The sequence below is a fragment of the Suncus etruscus genome, chromosome 12 (genome assembly GCF_024139225.1).
Source record: "Suncus etruscus isolate mSunEtr1 chromosome 12, mSunEtr1.pri.cur, whole genome shotgun sequence".
Classification (NCBI taxonomy): domain Eukaryota; kingdom Metazoa; phylum Chordata; class Mammalia; order Eulipotyphla; family Soricidae; genus Suncus; species Suncus etruscus.
Genome location: NC_064859.1, coordinates 76601704 through 76614478, shown reverse-complemented (window position 1 = coordinate 76614478; position 12775 = coordinate 76601704). Strand labels below are relative to the sequence as shown.

At 43.1% G+C, this 12775-nt stretch overlaps 1 protein-coding gene across 1 annotated transcript in view; it reads right to left on the bottom strand.

Moving 5' to 3' along the window:
* Positions 1-12775, bottom strand: part of LPIN1 (lipin 1) — a 159268-nt gene that overhangs the window by 99312 nt on the left and 47181 nt on the right.

Sequence of the window (12775 nt, the reverse complement as noted above, 5' to 3'; positions counted from 1 at the left end):
CTCTAAAACACTAAGTTCGAAGAGAAAGTGCTGAATCTTTACAGGAACCAAAATTGAATTATTGTTCAATCAATTTTAAACAGTGATGTCAATGGAAAGTAATTATTAAGAGCTCTGAATAAAATCCTGTAGTGGAGCACAGTACTGTTGTACAAGAATCAGAAGTCTTTGCTCAAGTGGGACCTTGGGAGCCCTAACTCTTTACTATCAAGGATCAACCTTGTGGTCCCTCTCTGCCAAGTATTAACAAAGATGCCTCAATCTACAGAGTTCTTTTCTCAGATAGTATTTCCACTGGCGTTACTAAATGTTACATTTCCAAGTAGAAGATGAAACTCAGAAATATTCACCAACCATGGATCTTCTCATCTGTCTTCCAGACATATTAAACCTGCTTATCTTCCTTATGTCATCTTTTAATTGTGCTTTTGTATCTGGATGAGCAAGTCACATGTGAAAGATAAAATTCTCACAAAGACTTTCTTTCCTTTCTAGACCATGTGATGTTAGCTAGATTTGTGGTGAATGCAGAACAGTACTAAAGAGTGCTAAATAGGGGCCGGGAAGGTGGCGCTAGAGGTAAGGTGTCTACCTTGCAAGCGCTAGCGTAGGACCGAGGTTCGATCCCCCGGCGTCCCATATGGTCCCCCCAAGCCAGGGGCAATTTCTGAGCACATAGCCAGGAGTAACCCCTGAGCGTCAAACGGGTGTGGCCCAAAAACCAAAAAAAAAAAAAAAAAAAAAAAAAAGAGTGCTAAATAACTAGGGGGTAGGTTCTAGCAACTGCCTGAAATTTGGACATGTCATATTAATTTGTCATTAGACAACAAATACCTCTCAGTTAATCTTGCGCAAATCTAGCACATTCAGCTATACTAGATAAGAGAATACAGTTAGAATCAGTAGAACCTGAAGCACCTACACTTGTTTTACTTAATACAGACTCCCATACAATTTTTCTACATCATATCAACCTTTCCTTACAAAAATTTGAAGATAAAAGAATGAACTTGCAGGCCCGGAGAGAGAGCACAGCGGCATTTGCCTTGCAAGCAGCTGATCCAGGACCCAAGGTGGTTGGTTCGAATCCCGGTGTCCCATATGGTCCCCCGTGCGTGCCAGGAGCTACTTCTGAGCAGACAGCCAGGAGTAACCCCTGAGCACTGCCGGGTGTGACCCAAAAACAAAAAAAAAAAAAAATAAAAGAAGGAACTTGCTTCTGACACTCCAATTTTCATCTTCAAAAGTGTCTAGCATACAATTAGAAAAGTGGCAGGCTCAGTTTACCACAAGATGAAAATTTGAATTTATATAAACTCTTGTGAATCTTAGAAGAAGGTCACAAAGTGTCACATTTTTTCCAAGTCTTGGTTGCTCAGGTTTTTTTGCTTTCATGAGACATAGGCAACAGGAGTTCCTGGTCTTTACAGGTCTTTTGCAGGTTTTTACAGCTCAGTGCCACTAACACAAATATGCAAGCAATGGTGGCCATCATGTTTGAAAGGGAAGATGATTAGGCTGGCTCTGAAGAGGAGTCAGCTAAGGACTCCCAGTTCCTAGAGTCCCTGTCCAAACTCCATGGATCAGATCTCACTTTTTTGATTAAAGAATGAAGAGAAGTGCTGCACCTTTGTAAAAATCAGTGTGAGGATTTGGGGTAAAGCTTTACCATGAACTCCTAGGATGGTTGGATGATGGACTCCTAGTACTGCTGCACTCCAGGTGTTTGTGAGCTAACATGAGATAGAGATCTTCCTCAAGAAGGGAAGGCGTCCAAACGCAAAAGAAAAAAAAAAAAGAAAAAAATAAAAAAAAAAAAGAAGGGAAGGCAAGGGGTGGAAGAACTTTGTTTGAAAGAATTCTGAGAGAAGCCAATTCCATAAGAAATTGGAGTTTGAGGTCTACTCATGAGGCAAAAATCAAGTCTTACCTGTAAAGTAAAAGTAACGCAAAACCCCAACATGGAAAGGATTAGAAACACCCCAATTTCTACCTTAAAAAAAAATTTTTTTTTTTTTGGTTTTTGGCCCACACCTGTTTGACGCTCAGCGATTACTCCTGGCTATGCACTCAGAAATCGCCCCTGGCTAGCGCTTGCAAGGCAGACACCTTACGTCTAGCGCCACCTTCCTGGCCCCTCTACCTTAAATTTGACCTGGGCTTCAACCTAATAGCAAAGCCCCATGGTCTTCCAAAATTTCCAGTCTGCACTGTCACTTGGGAGCTGTGCACATGTTCACTCAAGACTTCAGCCTCCACATAAGAAGGAAATAGAAGCTCATCAACTCTGCTCCTTCAATTCCATGTCTATGAGGTACAGAGGTATCTCATGGGTACAGATTATTTTGCAAAATTTTCCATACTTGGCCCAGAGAGATAGCACAGCAGCGTTTGCCTTGCAAGCAGCCGATCCAGGACCAAAGGTGGTTGGTTCAAATCCTGGTGTCCCATATGGTCCTCCGTGCCCGCCAGGAGCTATTTCTGAGCAGACAGCCAGGAGTAACCCCTGAGCACCACGTATATGGCCCAAAATCAAAAAATATATAAATTTTTTTCCATCCTTGGAGCTGAGCAGTAGTAGGGTGCTTGTCTTGCATGTGGTTAACTCAGATTGAATTCCCAGCATGCATATGGTCCTCCAAGCACTATCGAGAAAGTAATTCCTGAGTACAAAGCCAAGAGAAATCACTGAGCACCACTAGGTGTGCCCCCCCCCGTTTTTTTCTTTACCCTTCCCCATTCCACACACACACAAATGGTAATTTTTAGTCTTGATCTCAGAATATCCCAGGAGCATTTTATCTTTTTAAAGGATACTGAAATTGCTTCCAACTAAAGAATCATTTCTATTTTAGGTGTTGCTTTTTTTTTTGGGGGGGGGGGGTCACACCCAGCAGCGCTCAGGGGCTACTCCTAGCTGCATGCTCAGAAATCGCTCCTGGCAGGCTTGGGGGACCATATGGAATGCCAGGATTCAAACCAATGACCTTCTGCATGCAAGGCAAACGCCTTACTGCCATGCTATCTCTCCGGTCCCTCATTTCTATTTTAAATAACATGTGTCTAGCCCAACTTTCTCCTGACCTCCATGAATGTATTAATGAAGGCTTGGTCACTTGCTGGTCTAAGCAGAGGAGTCCTAAGCAAAATACAGCACTTTTGGGGAGTCTTTTGAACTTTTCATGGGAGGAGGAGGGCAGGGGAGAGGGATGCCCATACAAGGCTTTTAACTCTGGTATGATCCCATTATCATCCTTTGCATCCTATTTTGTGATGTTGAATCTATCCCAGCACCATCTGATCCTGTTAGTGCTCAACTCAGTGTGCTCAGGTCTTCTCAGGTTGCCCCAGGGACAGAGGAAACAGCTAGAGAAAATAAAAATAAGAAAGCTGGGGCCAGAGAAATAGCATGGAGGTAAGGCATTTGCCTCTTATGCAGAAGGTCGGTGATTCAAATCCCGGCATCCCATATGGTCCCCTGAGCCTGCCAGGAGCAATTTCTGAACATAGAGCCAGGAGTACTTCCTGAGCACTGCCAGGTGTAACTCAAAAACCAAAGAGGAGAGAGAGAGAGAGTGAGAGAGAGAGAGAGAGAGAGGGAGAGGGAGAGGGAGAGAGAGGGAGAGGGAGGGAGAGGGAGAGAGGGAGGGAGAGGGAGAGAGGGAGGGAGAGGGAGAGAGGAGGGAGAGGGAGAGAGGGAGGGAGGGGGGAGGGGGAGAGGGAGAGGGAGGGGGGAGAGGGGAGAGAGGGAGGGGGAGGGGGGAGGGAGGGGGAGGGGGAGAGGGAGGGGGAGGGAGGAGGGGGGGACAGGGAGGGGGAGAGGGAGGGGGAGGGGGGAGGGAGGGGAGAGGGAGAGAGAGGGAGAGAGGAGGAGAGGGAGAGAGGGAGAGAGAGGGAGAGAGAGAGAGAGAGAGAGAGGAGAGAGAGATGAGAGAGAGGAGAGAGAGAGAGAGAAAGTTGGCAGGTACAGGTATGCTTCTCCAGCACTAAAGAACAAATGTGTGCCAGGTATAATGGTATAGGGCTTGACTGTTTCTTTGTGAAGTCTGAGCATAAGTTGTACTGGATCGCTTTCTTTATTTTCTCTCTTTCTTCTTTGTATTCAAGTTGTTGGTTCCCTTCTGAAATATGAGGAAAGCAGAAGTGAGGGGCAGCCTATAGAATACATTCCCTTTTTTTGGTTTGTTTTTTGTTTTTGTTTGTTTGTTGTTTGGGGGCCACACCCAATGATGTTCAGGGATTGATCCTGATTCTGCACTCAGCAATTACTCCTGGTGTCCTCAGGGGACCAGGATACCAGGCATCAAACCTGAGTCAGTCACATTCAAGGTAAGAGTCTACCTGTTGTACTGTCACTCCAGCTCAATACATAGGCTTTGTGACCAACATTTCGGAGAGTCTGTTGTCTGCAAGAACAGTGCAGGTCTGTAAAATCACCCCATGCACTGTATTTCCAAAGCCAGGTGAATAAATCTAAAGCAGGGCCACATAAAATATTCCAGATCAGGCTGATGATGAAACACATTTGATCTGGCAATCTTCTACCTTGTATCAAGAATGAGTTTCCGACCAAAACTGTCATTTTTATGAATACAGAGTCCACCCCCAGGAGAGAGAGCAAGGATAAAGTAAGGATAGATAACTCAGGCTATCCTGAGACAGTCCCATCCAGATTTACATGTAAGACAATCTATGTTTGAGGGTAAAACCAAGTTGTAAACAAATAAATACAAAGGAACCATGGGTGATCTTTGTTTTGGGTGTGAAACCAAGTTGTAAACAAACAGACACAAAGAAACAAGGGGAAATATCTCTGAGCTCAGAGAATTCGAAGATCAAGGTGCTAGCTCTAGCACAAATAGGAAGAAGTCAATCAGGACTAAGATGCCCCACTTGAAAGGAAGAGTGAGAACTGGGGAATCTATAGGAAAATGAAAGATGAAAAGCAATAGTTTTTTCTTCACAGAGATTTTCCCTATGTAATTCAGCAGAAGGAAATGCTCTTGAAGACGCTAATTAACATATATTCTTCATCTTGTATTGGCTGTGCTTGTAAGTGTCGCTCATTTGTGCCTTGCCAGTGCTGTAGAGTAGAGTTAGAATGATTTCAGGCTAAAATAAACTTTTAAAAAATGCAAACTATTAAGTATGAGAGACATTGGGGAGCACAGTAGGATAAAGAATAGTGAATATGAAAGGGCACATGCAAAAGGGGCTGTGGCAAAGCTGAAGGAAGCAACCCCAGGAAGAATGGCAACAAGAAAGCAAGACATGTGTATACCACTTGTCCCCGTTTTCCAGACAAAGCATTAAATTTCCAGGCAGATGTCAGAACTTTAAAACCAAAAGTATTGAACAGGAGGATAAATCTTTAGTGGAAGAGATAACTATGTTTCAAAGGAAAACCATAGGGAAGGTGTGAAGGAGAAAGAACTGGAAGCCAACTATAATATGGAATGCAGGAGCTGAGGAGAAGATAGAGGGATGCTAGCCAGAATGACAGGGTCCCTATACTAGCCAGCTTCCTAACAGCTGGGACCAGGGTGAATTCCAGAGGTTGGCACTTCTTGGTGATGGTGCAGAGAAGACTGCTCCCAAATGGACCTCCTGGGCATCCTGATTCTTTAAGCTAAAATTAATTAAAGAAACAGTCGATGCAAGAAATCTCTGACATCCCCTTTGTCTTTGAAAGTAGGTGAATTAACCACATAAATTTTTTAAAAAGAACCCTTTCTGTCCTAGAAAGGAAGAAAACATCCTTATTAACAGAGATAGCAAATATAGGTCAGAGATGGTTGTAGAAACAAATTTTGTTTCTTCTTCTTCCATCTACATACTTTTTCACAACTCTTTGTTTTGAAAGACAGAAAAACCTAGGACCAGAGCAATAGTATAGCAGGTGCAGTGCTTGCCTTGCACGTAGCTGACGTAGGTTAGCGCCCAGTGTCCAAAATCCCACCAGAAGAGATCTTTGAGCACAGAGCAAGGAGTAAGTCCTGAATACTGCTGGGAATGACCCAAAAACAAACTCACAAAGAAAGATAGAAAACCTAAAATGCTCCCATGACCTGTATCTCTTACTCACAGGCCACTGTGCATAAATAATTGAACTGGTTTTTTTTTTTTCTCTTGCTAATCTGCCAGAGATCAATTTAACCAACAATTTAGCAACAAGAACCAAAAAGGAAATGGACACCCATATACACAGGCAATCACCCATAGCAGCCATGCTAAACAAAGACAGATAGGCCTACTCACAAAAGATTCTAAGAAACCCTGAAAATCTGAAAAACAAAGATAGGACTAAACAAGTCAGATGGGGTGGGGGTAAGGACTCCAAAAGAAAGAATGATTACTCAGAGAACAGAAGTGAAATCAAGAGAAAGAAATTCTCAAAACTAGATTATCACAGAAATTTGAGGAAATATATTCCTTTCACAAAACAACAGGATAATGTTGTAAAAGGTAAATTCTACAAAAAAAAAAATTTAAAGCAAAATCTTTGATTGCCAAAAGCAGAAGATAAAATTAATGATATCTACAAATAGTATATAAAAATAGTGGACAATAGTAAATTGAGGAGGTGGAGAAAAAGGCATCACTCTTTTCTTGGCTTTTCCACTTGGTCTTTATCTGTTGAAATGTCTGTTTTGTTAATATCTATCATATTGCTGTGTCATCCCCCAGGGACGAAGTTCAGAGCAGAAAAAATGAGCAATAAGCCAGGGCAGGCTGGAAGCGTCACTGTGGCGTTTAGGGGCACAAAGGTTGAACAGAAGTTCCTAACGCCTCTAGAGAGATCAATGTGAGAACACACAAAAGGGAGAGTGGTGAATAGAATCCAGCAGAACAAAGTGTTCCAAAATCTGTGCAAACTAAATTGCCAGCCTCAATTTCTAATCCCAAACAAACACTCAAGTGTGAAGACAAAACAAAAACTTTGGAGAGTCAAATAGCTATTTCTTATCTTCCCTCCCAGGATATTATATGAAAGTGAAGAATATGAAAGCACAGAAGAATATAGGTGACTGGCTGTGGGAGGAGGGTCAGGGTGGGACCCTCTCAAAAGGACCCCTCTGCTGGAGGACTAAAGTGCAAGTAAGACAGAGAAGTGGGGTTCCCAAGAGAGATCTTAGATAGGAAGGCACCTACATGGCTGGGAGAGAACTTCACATACATGTAGCATGCACAAGGCCCTGTGTTCAAGCCCAACACTGCATGGAGGAGCCGGAGTGATAGCACAGCCGTATGGCATTTGGCTTGCACGCAAGCGACCTGGGACAGACCCGGGTTTGATCCCCAGCATCCTATATGATTCTCCTCGCCTGCCAGGAATGATTTCTGAGTGCAGCTCCAGGAGTAACCCCTGAGCACTGCTGGGTGTCCCCCCCCCACAAAAAAAAAAAAAAAAAAACAATACCACATGGTCTCTCAAATGGGAGTTTAGCCATGTACAGTCCTGGTGGCCCCAGCACCTCCAGGAAGCAAAGGAAAAACAAAACAAAACAAAATAAAAGTTATCTATGAAAAGGTAAGATTCAGAAAAACTAGAGAAAACTTTAAAAGGACTATATTAAGGCCTGGAGAGATAGCACAATGGGCAGGGTGCTTGTTTTGCATGTGGCCAATTTGGGTTTGATCTCTGGCATTCCATATGGTCCCCTGAGCACCCCAGGACTGATTCCTGAGTACAAGCCAAGAATAACTCTTTTTTTTGTTTGTTTGTTTTGTTTTGTTTTTTTTGTTTTGTTTTTTTGTTTTTTTGGGCCACACCCAGCGGTGCTCAGGGGTTACTCCTGGCTGTCTGCTCAGAAATAGCTTCTGGCAGGCACAGGGGACCATATGGGACACCGGGATTCGAACCAACCACCTTTGATCCTGGATCGGCTGCTTGCAAGGCAAACACCGCTGTGCTATCTCTCCAGGCCCCAAGAATAACTCGTAAGCATTGCTGGAGTAGTAAGAAAAGAAGAGGAGAGAAAGAAAAGAAGAAGAAATGAAAAAGAAGGAAGGAAGGAAGAAAGAAAGAAAGAAAGAAAGAAAGAAAGAAAGAAAGAAAGAAAGAAAGAAAGAAAGAAAGAAAGAAAGAAAGAAAGAAAGAAAGAAAGAAAGAAAGAAAGAAAGAATAAGAAAGAAAGAATGAATGAATGAATGAAAGAAGAAAGAAAAAGAAAGAACGAAATAAGAAAAAGAAAAAGAAAGAAAAAGAAAGGAAGAAAGAAAGAAAATGAAAGAATGAAAGAAGAAAGAAAGATAGAAAGATAGAAAGAAGAAAGAAAGAAATGAAGAAAGAAAGAAAGAAAGTAAGAAGAAAGAAAGAAAGAAAGAAAGAAAGAAAGAAAGAAAGAAAGAAAGAAAGAAGAAAGAAAAGAAAGAAAGAAAGAAAGAAAGAAAGATAAAGAAAAAGAAAGAAAGAGAGGGAGGGAGGGAAAGAAGGAAGAAAGAAGAAGAGGGGCCGGCGAGGTTGCACTAGAGGTAAGGTATCTGCCCTTGCAAGCGCTAGCCAAGGAAAGATCGCAACCGCAGTTTGATCCCCGGCGTTCCATATGTCCCCCAAGCCAGGGGCAATTTCTGAGCTCTTAGCCAGTAGTAACCCCTGAGCATCAAATGGGTATGGCCCGAAAATCAAAAGAAAAAGAAAGAAAGAAGAGAAGAAGAAATCAAAAAAGACAGACGAGCATGAGAGACGAAGAAGAAGAAGAAGAAGAAGAAGAAGAAGAAGAAGAAGAAGAAGAAGAAGAAGAAGAAGAAGAAGAAGAAGAAGAAGAAGAAGAAGAAGAAGAAGAAGAAGAAGAAGAAGAAACAAACAAAAAAGAATTAAAAAAAAAAAAGAACAGACGAGCATGAGAGACTGTTAACAGAACAAGTGACTGGTTTAAGACATAGTATTAGAGTGCTTGGAGGCCCCGAAATTAGGAGTTCACATCCTAACCTTGCTATTTACCCACTGAGTGATCTGCAGCTAACAAATATAATTACAAACAAATATAGGGCTGCTGTGAGCAAACAAATGAGTTAATATAACACTTTAGAAAAGAACCTATTAGATAATAAGTGCTGTATAAAATCTGAAAAAGTGCCAGCCAAATCTGCATGACTCCTTGTTTCCTTGGGTCAGCTTCAATATCACCGGGACAGAAGAAACCTAGAATTCTGGGAATTGTTGTTCTTAGCACTGTTGCAATCGCGTGCACTTTGGCCAAGGGGGAGGCCTTTTTCCAGTACGTAATCCTCATCAACACAATATGGATGAGGTGTTAGTCTCCATGTAACAAATCAGACCACCTCATCCCATGACCTGAGTAAAAATGAACTAAGCAGTTGAAGGGAACATTTGATTGCTCAACTATCCCCCCAGAACTCTAGGCCTTTTACCCTGAATGACTCTGTAGCAAAATGGAAAAATGGGAGGAGGGAAGTGTGTTGTTGAGAGTGTACTTTTTTTTGTTTATTTGTTTAGATTTTGGCGGTCAAACCTTGCAGTGCTCAAGGTTTATATCTGGCTTTGCACTCAGGGATCACTCCTGGAGGGTTCAGGGACTATATGAGATGCTACAGATCTAATCCAAGTCAGATTTGTGCAAGACTTGTGCCTTCCCCATTGTACTATTGCTTTGGCTTTGAATGTGTATATTTCTGGACTTTCTGCATTCAAGGCTAGATTCTTCAGACTCAGAGCTCATCGTCAACACCTCTCAAGGCCATGAAAAACTAGCAGATTCTACCACATGGACTATGGTCCCTTTCTCCAAGTCCAGGACTCTTCAGATTTCCTTTTCCTCTGCTAATCATTGAGCTCTTGGAGGAAATATCAACACAAGAATATTGTGTGGGGAACCATATGGGAACCATATGGGATGCAGGAGGTCAAACCTGTCATTACTAAACATTTTTGAAATATATGAACCTATCTTACAAGTATAACCAAGCATAAAAATGTCAATTACAGGGACCAGAGTGATAGAACAGCAGGTAGGACATTTGCCTTGCATGTGGCTGACCTGGGTTCAATTCCTGGCATCCCATGTGGTCCTCTTAGTTTGCCAGGAGTAATTTCTGCTCACAGAGCTATGAGTAACTCCTGAATTGCAGCTACAGAAAAGGTTTTGAGTGGAAACTCACCCAGATGCCCGACTCCCTGAAACATTCTTCCTGATCCATTCACCTACTCTGGACACCAATGTTACAATATTGACCCATAGCTGATTATTTTCAATCCAGAACTAGTTAGTTCCAGATTCTGTATATTCTCCTCTCTCTCTTTCTCTCTCTCTCTCTCTCTCTCTCTCTCTCTCTCTCTCTCTCTCTCTCTCTCTCTCTCTCTCTCTCTCTCTCTCTGCTGGACATTTGCACCTGGAGGGTCCACAAGCTATCCAAACTCAACCAGATGAGCTGCACCAGCCTCCAAGCCCATCACCATGACTGCTCTCAGAGTTGCAGATTAGACAAGGCTCAGAGCCCTTCAATTCCCTCAGCCCATTGCCAAGGCCTGACATAAAGTCCAACATCAGATGAGACCCCTCTGTTCATAAGTTTCCTCCTAGTCCTCAATTTTCCTCTCTCCAATCCTATATACCCGATAGTCTGTGCTGCTCTTCACCTCCACACTAAGCCAACATGCCTCTTGTCACCCTGTCTAAGACTCAACCCATCTCCAAAGCTTTCATCTGAAATTGCTTCCAAACCCACTCTGACCTCTACTACTCTAGATGGGTCACAAGCCCCACATCCTCTGCAGCACAGCAGTGGCAGGAAACAGCAAGTACATTGTGCTAGCCCCTGGATAAGAGTCTGGATAAGAGACAGGAAAAACAGAAGCTCAGAGACATCAGCTCATACTCAGTGTCACATATGCATGAAGTCACATAAATAGGACTATGACCAGGATGGGGACATCATCTAGGTTCCTGCCTTAGAGAATAAGGATGTTTCTGTCATTTTCTTAAAGCAGAAGTTTCTCCCTTCACTGTTACTAGAGTGTGCTATGAAGGTCAGGACAAGACCATGCAGGGGCCAGCGAGGTGGCGCTAGAGGTAAGGTGTCTGCCTTGCAAGCGCTAGCCAAGGAAGGACCACGGTTTGATCCCCCGGCGTCCCATATGGTCCCCCCAAGCCAGGGGCAATTTCTGAGCCCTTATCCAGGAGTGACCCCTGAGCATCAAATGGGTGTGGGCCCCCCCCCCAAAAAAAAGACCATGCAGAAGGGACAGGGTATGGTCCTTCCCTCCTTGCTCCTCCTTGACATGTACCATAACCTTACAGATGGAATAGGAACAAGAATAGTTTAAGAATCTGGTGGTCTGGACTCCAATACCCAACTGTGTATAATGGAGACTTGGATCCACCAACATGCTGCCCACTAGAACTCCTACAGAAAGCACTCACTCACCAGTACTGTTTACCCTTCCTCTCTTCCGGAGAAGGTCTCTGGCTCAACTGTTATGAACTGCCCTTTGATCAGGATTCCTGACCTCTGATTGGGACCCATTCCTTGCACATCCCTCAGAAGAGAACTTGGGCTCCCACAGAGTTTCTCATCAGCCTTTTCCCTTTATTGTAAAGGGGCTTCTGGGTCAAGGAAACAGCTTGTACTTGACATGAATGAGCCCTGGGGACTGCATGACACTTAGCACACTACAGGAAGTGTTTCCCAAGTACCTTCAGATATGAGGTGAAAAGGCACCTCTAGATTCATCTCCCTTAGACGCTCTTGGTCCAGACCCAATTTGCAGGGTTCCTCTCCAGACTGTGAGCTCTTTAAGAACAGAGACTGTTACTTTTATTCCATTTATTCAAGACTCAGGAGCCATCATAGAAGGAATAATTATATGTTGAAGCTTTATCACTTTGTCTCTGGGTCTTCCAAAACATTTCCTTGAGCTTTTTACTGCCAAACCTATTGCTTCAAATGTACCTCCTTTTCTACTTCAAAGGGAAATTTTCAGGTCTATGAGGTATGTACTAGGCTATTCAGTATTGCTGATACTTAAGCACTGTGGGGTTAGTGAGAAACAAGGTAATACACTCTGGAAAACAACTGGAGGTCTAGGTTGTGACCACAGGTAAGGGGGTTGAACAATATATAAACTCCCAGGCCATGGAGGCATAGAAAGTTAATTCCTAGAGAGGCCAGAAGCCAACAGTGGGCCTGGGGACCAACCTGGTTCTCTGATAGCTAAACCGAATGTGCAACAAGAAGACATCCATGTTAGAGTGAGCACTAAGTTCAGTCAGAGGTAGTCCAAAGGACCTGGCAATGATTTGGGTGCTGGCATAGGGCAAAAAGGCTGAGGCTAGAGGACAAAGCAACTAGAAGTAAGAGAAGGCAGGTACAGAATCTGGAGAAAACTCTGAGAAGCCTGCAGGCTTTTACAGAAGAGCTTGTTTTAGTATGTGTAGACATTACAAATTAAAGGTTTGGTGCAACTTTGCATCCAGAAAGTCTATTGGTGTCACTTCTCCAACTACTTGTGCTCACTGATTTAAAACAGAATACTACTATACTCCCATTAGATTAGAATATAGCATAAACACTCCTTTTGTGTTCATGGGAGCCAAAAACTTTGCCATTTGCTTTATTGCAATTTCCACTATTTGATCACTTGGAACTGAACCCACAGTATTGCTAAAATGTGCCATTTCAAAACCTTTGCTTGAGCTTCCTCACTGCCAAACTTACTGCCTCAGGGTAAGTATGGACCATCAAGAGCTAGAAACAGCCTGAACACTAATATGAGCCATGTCCTATGGCACTAAAGAGACATAGGATACTTTCT